The following is a 7734-nucleotide window of genomic DNA, read 5'->3' as shown; positions in this document are numbered from 1 at the left end:
ATTGTCCCTGAAGATGGCCGAATTGGCCGAAACGTTGGACGTGTGAATGAAATAAATGTTTTGAGACTATAATTTGGATAGTTTTTTTGAATTATTTAGTAAAAAATTGCCAGTCTCAAGAAAGAAATTTAAAGATTATAAATATATATATATATTTTTCATTGTTAATTTAAACAGTTAAAGAATACATCCATTTTTTTATATGAGCCTTAAGAATTATTTGACTCAATATTGATCCATTGGACCACGATAACAATACCATGTTTATAAGATGTTTGAGTATCTAAAGGAAGACAATAAAATTGACAAAACCAAATGTAGATATAGTAAAAATAAAGTAAATCGCAATAACATTAAACAATATCGCAGTTCAAATGATTTCTTAAACATAAACATAAACCAAAACTACGGATTTTGATGTATTGTCGTACCTTCTCCACCCTAACACGTTTAAATTATTTTCGTCACCTACTTTCTTTTGAATCTCGTAGGTTCCTGGTTACTTCCTTAATATTCCCCCACCTTGATTATTGCTGTATGGTTTACGGGGGTGTCTGGGGATCTCTAAGCAAAATTAAAACGGTCAATTAATTGCTTTGTACGATTCATCTTTGGTGTTCCCAGGGACGCCTCTGTCACCTGATTTTATGAAGAATTGAAGTGGCTTTACCCCTCCTTTTTCTTGCTTCCTTCCTCTACCAAGTTATCCAATCCCGCCGTCCATCGTACATCTCTGATATCCTTTAACTTAAATCCTCAGTGCATTCCTGCAATACCCGCTCACGGCCTTCAGACTTAATAACGTAACTGCCCTTGAATCGCAGCCTTTGGTAGATCTTTTCTCATCCCTATGGAATTCTATTCCCTCCTTCGTTCGTAGTTCTAATACCCTTCCAACCTTCAAACCCCGTATCTTCGAACACCTTCTGTTTACCCATTCCGGAAGAATATTGAATGTTTCAAACAAAGTTTATATATTTTCTGTACTTAATATTCAGAATTTCGTTTATTCTTGTAAATATGTATATTAGCAGAAATTGTACCTTTCCATTTATTATTTTTAGTTTAATTATATTTAATTTTTATCATTTTGGTTTTCTATTATTTATTATCAGAAGTGTTTGTCATCTCATGTTTTTTTGATATGAAATATGGTTTTACTTTATTTGTTCTATTATTATTTTGTATGTTCTGTTAATTATTAATTATTTTAATATTTTCAAATATATTTTTTTATTATGTTTTATGACTTTTTATAATTTCATTCTTATTTTGTATTTCACTCTAACGCTCTAAAGCCTAATTCTGACGCCTTTATATTATTCTAAAGGGCTCAATCCCAGAATAAATTAAGAACATTATTATTATTATTTTTCTGATATCAAATATTTCAAACATATTCAATCTGACACACTAACAGTACTCATAAGTAATCAAATTGAACTTCAGCATATGCTAAAGATAAAATCTTTTAATATAATCTATTAAAAATAACATATAACCTAGTTTGTTAATTTATGATATTTATATTTAATTATAGGTAAGATATTTTATTATTTGAAAATAACAAAAATATAGAACGTATAACATTTATTTCATTGAGTATAAAAAATATCCAGATATAACTCCATCATCTAAAAAAACAAAACACTGAATGCAGTCTCTCTAACTTCTTTTTTTAACCATGCTTGAATTTTTAGAAGAAAAACCAAATACAAATGAATTGAATTTATTTTACTTCATGAAATATTGTTCGCCCTTTGATAAACATGTTTTTTTTTATAAAAAAGATGTATTATTGATTTAAAATGAAAGGATACAATAATTGATAAAAAATGTTCGGTTATAATTTAGGGAAATTATACAAAACAACATTGCAATAATAATAAGTTTAATATTTTTAAAGGCTTTACTGACGTTTTTAGAATATTAATAAATCAATAATAAACTACCTATTATAATTGCTCTCAATCTATATTTCAGAGGAACTTGTTTTTTCTTTGTAAGGGATCATAGAAACAAAATGTCTGTTTTCTGATATTGCATTCTCTAAGGTTATGTATTTATTTAGATATAAAAATCAACCTTTGCAATATAATATTTTATTGCCAATGATGTATAAAAAAAAAAACTTTTATCAGGATTAAACCAATTTAATATTCAATATTGATAAGGATTGAACGATTCCAAGGCTGCTCGACTGCTCAAGGAAATTTCCTGGCCATAACGAGCTGAAGCAGAAGCAAACAGAAGATGAGTTTAATAAAATAACTCTGAAATTCCATTCTCCTACGAAATACGTTTCTTCATTGTTGCTAGCGTTCTCCTCCTAGTGGCTTTATTTCCTTTATAAATGCTCACTTTTTATTCACAATTCTCTTAAATGGATATTCTACAATCAATATGGTATCATAGACTGTAAGAGATTTTTATCAGTTTAAATAATCAGAGAGCTTAGAAGAATCTTTTAAGCTTAGAAGTGATTAAAAGATAAAAGAGACTTATTTTTGATCATTACATAAAGTAGATTACGGATTTATTTTGAGCATGATTGATTACTATATATATGTAAAAGAAAGTAATTAAAAAAAATTTTACCATTTCAACTTAAAGAGGAAAATTATTTTTGAATACACTTACTTATATATTCTGACTTATGTTAGAACTGGTTTTGAAATTTTTTCTTAGAAAAGGCCATTTTTTGTATCTTTAAGTTGAGAAAACAGACAGGTATGAGGCATTAAACATTAATTGATTTTTTGCACAAAAGAAATGTTTCACCACCAAAAGAAAAAATAACTTAATATTACTCATTTTAATAAATCTTTATTTAATTTTTTTTTTACTAATGACTTGTAGCATTGCGATCTGTAAGGTCTACTGGTATTTAAAGTTTATTTAAAAGCAAAGAAACATTTCAAAACTAAGGATAAGCAGAAAGCAAAAGAAAAAACTTAATTTTTTGATAACTTTCTCTTTTAATGCATTAGTGTAAAAATAATTCTGAATCGATAAATATTTTGATTTAATACTTTAAAGAAGTATTAAGTGACCTTTATTTTAAATAACTATTTTATAGTTCTGATAATGACCAGATTCTCCACTTTAGTCCTGAGTGTAAAGCCATCACTCAGCCCCCATAGACTTTTAATATCAGAGACGCAGTTGAGAAAGAAAGGTCGGGATCTTTTCTGGAGTCCTGTATTTTCTTCCAAAAGTGAGGGAAGGGGTGGCAAAACTTGACTAGGCTGAATGTAAATATTGTAAATAGGAATAAATGTGTTTATGATGTTATTTTCTTTAAGTTTAATTGTGTTACATTTTATTGTTACTATTTTTTTTAATATCTTGTTATTTTTTTATATATATTTGTAGATATGTATTATGTGTTCAATTAGCTCTATTACTATTTCTGAATTTAATACGAATGAAAGTAATATTATATTTTATTCTGTCATGTACTAAAGTTATTCGTCACTATAAACAAAAAAAAATGAAGCAGTATTATAAAAATTACAATTTAAGATAAAATGGTACTTCATGATAGTTAAGGAGTGAGCGAACCTTTAATGTACAGTAAGACAAAATTATCTTATTGGATAACGAAAAATATTTAACAAAGTGGTTGTCTATATGGTTTACATTTTTTTTTAGGTTAGGAGATAATGGTTCGAGGAATATCTTTCATTCAGTTGCTAAAAACATAATGAAATCTTGTTTCATATTCCTAGGGACAGGTTTTTATTCAACTCAACTCAATTTATATTTCATTTAATTTATTCTATTATAGCAAACACTAAATATATTAGAGTGACAATACACTCGGCTATCAGAATGAAACCGAATGTTTAGATCAATTCATTAAAAAAAAAGTAAAAAATTAATCAAGTATCTAATATATTTGAATATAAAAATTTATATTATTGAAGGAAAAATTGGTTAGAGACGTGATTAAAGTCTACAAAAATGTTTTTAGTGTGATTTTCCTTCCTAGGATTACTTCTTCTGTTCATTATTTTCTTAATTTGTGTTAATAACCATATTTCATTTAACTTTTATGGGGTGATATTTTAGTAGTTGTGTAGTGGAAGGTAAGTAGCTTATAGTGTTATTATGAACATATTTCAAACCTTTTGTCTTCGTTAGTCTCGTTAACTGTTAAACCAACATAAGTTATGATTGATTCATAATCATTTTTATCATCCTTTTTACCTTATTGATCTAATTTTAAATTAATTTACTTTTTTCATACTAATATTCTTCCTATTAATGTATAATTTTTTTTTCAGAATTTTGAAAAAGTTTTGATGTGTTTCTTTTGTCTGTATAATTTTACTGTTGGGCCGCCCGTAGCTCAGTGGTTAAGATACAGTCTTACCAATTTTTTATGTCTATTGGCGGTGCCGGTTCGAATCCGGCCTGGGACGTTGACTTTTTTCATTGAGTGGTGGTCCCACAAAATGAAGAGCTTTGACCCCCAACCATGGTTAGGCAGTATAGAACTCCAATGGGAGTCTAGGCCAAAGAAAAAAAAAATTGCTGTTGTCTTAGCATTCACTATATTTATCTGGAGAAAGTCAATGCGAACAGTACTCAGATTTATTTCATTCAGAATAGGTAAATAATGTATAAAAGAGTTTTAAACAAATGTAATCCATTAGTTAAATTACTGATTATGCTTTTAGTAATTACTGTATAGTTTATACAACAGTTTTCTTTTATGTATTATTTTTATAGGTAAATATAACATATTTCATTTTTGATAGCCATATACGACGTAGAAGCTGAACAATATGAGATGTAGGCACGGTTATTGCTACCAGTTTAGCTAAATTACCTCCTACATCTCCTCCCTTTATAACCTCAGTCTTTCAACCTTGTTTAAATTTATACAATAAAGAGAAGTTTTAATTCATCTAATTTCCCCTGACGTTCTATGATCTATCTCATAATTATTTGCTAAGTGGAGTGAATCTATCTCAGTATTGTGCCCCTTCCAATTAATTTAGCGATTAACTGTTTCTCAACGGGCTCTCAAAGCTGCCAATTATCCTCTCTCGCTAATAGGGAAGATTGCTATACATTTATTTTTTCATGAAACTAATAATTAATATTATAAATAAATATTAGATATCAGTTTCAATATTAAGTACTGCATAATAAATTTCAAAAAATCAAAATTCGAAATATAATTTGTTTTTATATGACATTTGTGAAATTGTCTTTAACTCAATTGCTTGACATTAAATAATTTTTAGTTAACTTTAATAAATAATTTAGACAGGAATGTTTTAGTACAAGGCCCGAGAAGAAAAAAAGACAGTTATCTAACCCCAATTTTTGATTACTTAAATGAAAACTAGGTATAATTACTAGTCAAAATTGATGAGTCTGCCAAGTGTAGGTAGGGGGAATAAAAAATGCCGGCTGTTTCAAAACCTTAAAAAAGCATTATTTTTTCATTCAGAGCTCTATATCTTAAAAACTACCAACAACACTAGAAACTCTAAGAGAGCATTATATAAAGAAAAGTAAATTTTCTGAAATATAAGCTCTAAAAGAGCTATTTACGTTCAATAGTTCTCGAGATATAGCTTTTTAAAAAGTAAAATTTCTTAAAAATCTACTGAAAGATTAGTAGTTAGTTAATTTATTTTGAGAAATCTATATCTCAGGAACTATGTGACGTACAGATATCTATTAGCACTCAGATTACAGCTACTTTAATGGACTATAAAGAAGTTTATGACCTTTACTATATAGTAAAGTAAAGAATAGTAGTTTTCATGATATTTGCTAAAATAAATTGATTTATAGTGGTCCGGACAATAAGTTTAATTTATGAAGAACTTCATTTCAGAAACCATTGGACGCACATATGTCTGCCAACACTCAAAATAAAGAAAATTTAACTTACTATAAAGTAATTTATGACACTTATCTTCGTAGGGGTAGTAGTTTTTATGATATCCACATATGAATATAAATTTGGCAAATGAAAATTTGTCTAAACAACTATAAATCAATTTATTTTAGCATATTTCATGTAAACTATTACGCCTACTTAGATAAACATGACTACTGACCAGTACGTCCCATACAACATGTTTATGAAATGTTGCTTTTTAAAAAGCTATATCTCGAAAACTATTTAACTTAGATAAACATGACTACTGACCTTTCAGTACGTCCCATACAACATGTTTATGAAATGTTGCTTTTTAAAAAGCTATATCACGAAAACTATTTAACGTAAATAATTCTATTATGGCTCATATTTGAGCAAATTTACTCTTCTTTAAATGACATTCTCTTAGGTTTTCTTGTGTTGTTCCTAGTTTTTAAGATATAGAGCTCCGAATGAAAAATTAGTTTTTTTATCGCTTTGAAACAGCCACCATTTTTTATTCCCCGTACGTGTATCTGGCAGACTCATCAATTTTGACTGTTAATTATACATAATTTTCATTAAAGTAATCAAAAATAGGGGTGAGATAACTGCCTTTTTTCTCCTCTTAGGCTACTGTTTGTATACAAGCCATCTGACGGATTTGAGGAATTATTTAATCCTCAGTACCATAATAACGAATAATTATTTTTTAGATATATGTGCATAAAACAAGACTATAAAATAAACAAATTAATAGAACAAAAATAAAATTAACATTGTTGGGATATAGTCAAAATAAAGTGAATCTCGATTAAATTAAAGGAGAACTAAACAAAGCTCTAAATTGGGCTTAGGGAAAAAACTGGCTTCGGTTTTGTCTGGGAAACGACCATCTGTTTAACGTGAATTCTTCCACTTTAATGAGATTTTTTTTTCTTGAGGGTATGTCCTGGTTTTTTTAAGCACTAAAGGTCCCGAGGATCTATATGTTCATGCGTGACGAAAACATTTTACTACCTCCAGGATCTTAAACAAATAAAATATCGTTTCGTACTGCTGCCTTAAATTTGATTAGTCTTTGTCACTAAAGTGTCCCGAACACAAAAATAATTAATTAATGTTTCACGAACTTACAAAAAGATAATACAGCTAAATCTTAGGTATCCATCCACTCCTAAAAATCACCAATAGTTAATTTAATTCGAGCTGCCCTAGACATTAGGGTGTTTCTGTGACCAGCGGTTTCACATACTCATTTCATAGATCCATAAGAGCAACACACAACACAATACAAAACAAGCCTTCGGCGATTCCATTGTAAGCTGCTCTAGTGATTCAATTTGTTAATTTCTTTTTTTACGAAGAAAAGAAACATGTGAATAATAATTAAGTCCGGAACCGGAAGAAAATTATTTTGTTAACAAAAATTAATTATTTTAATTAAAACTGTTTTATATTTTTTTCAATTTGAGTTGTGATTGTTTGAAATTATCAATTTTACATGTTATCTTTCAAAAATTAATAAAACAGAAAATGGTCGGAGGCGCAGTGAGTAAAGTTACACAAATAAGTAAAATTTATTTATTTTTGTCGACTTTTCAACCTGAATTTCAGGCGTGCATCAGGGTTGAAACTGAGTGGCAGCAACTTTTGTATTATGTTAATTATAATTAAATTCTACTAAGAATAAATTTTTCACCAAGACTCTTAGTTTTCGAGATTAAAAAAATGTGATAGTTTCTGTTACATTTTCCTCTATACCTAAATCGGACGCACAATGTCCTTGAGAATTTTAAGGATTGTTCTGGTGATACAAAGAAAAAAATTAGAGAGTAACATTTTTG

The sequence above is a fragment of the Halyomorpha halys genome, unplaced genomic scaffold (assembly GCF_000696795.3).
Source record: "Halyomorpha halys isolate HHAL.00 unplaced genomic scaffold, Hhal_1.1 Scaffold2121.1, whole genome shotgun sequence".
Lineage (NCBI taxonomy): Eukaryota > Metazoa > Arthropoda > Insecta > Hemiptera > Pentatomidae > Halyomorpha > Halyomorpha halys.
Note: the sequence above shows the minus strand (reverse complement) of the source record.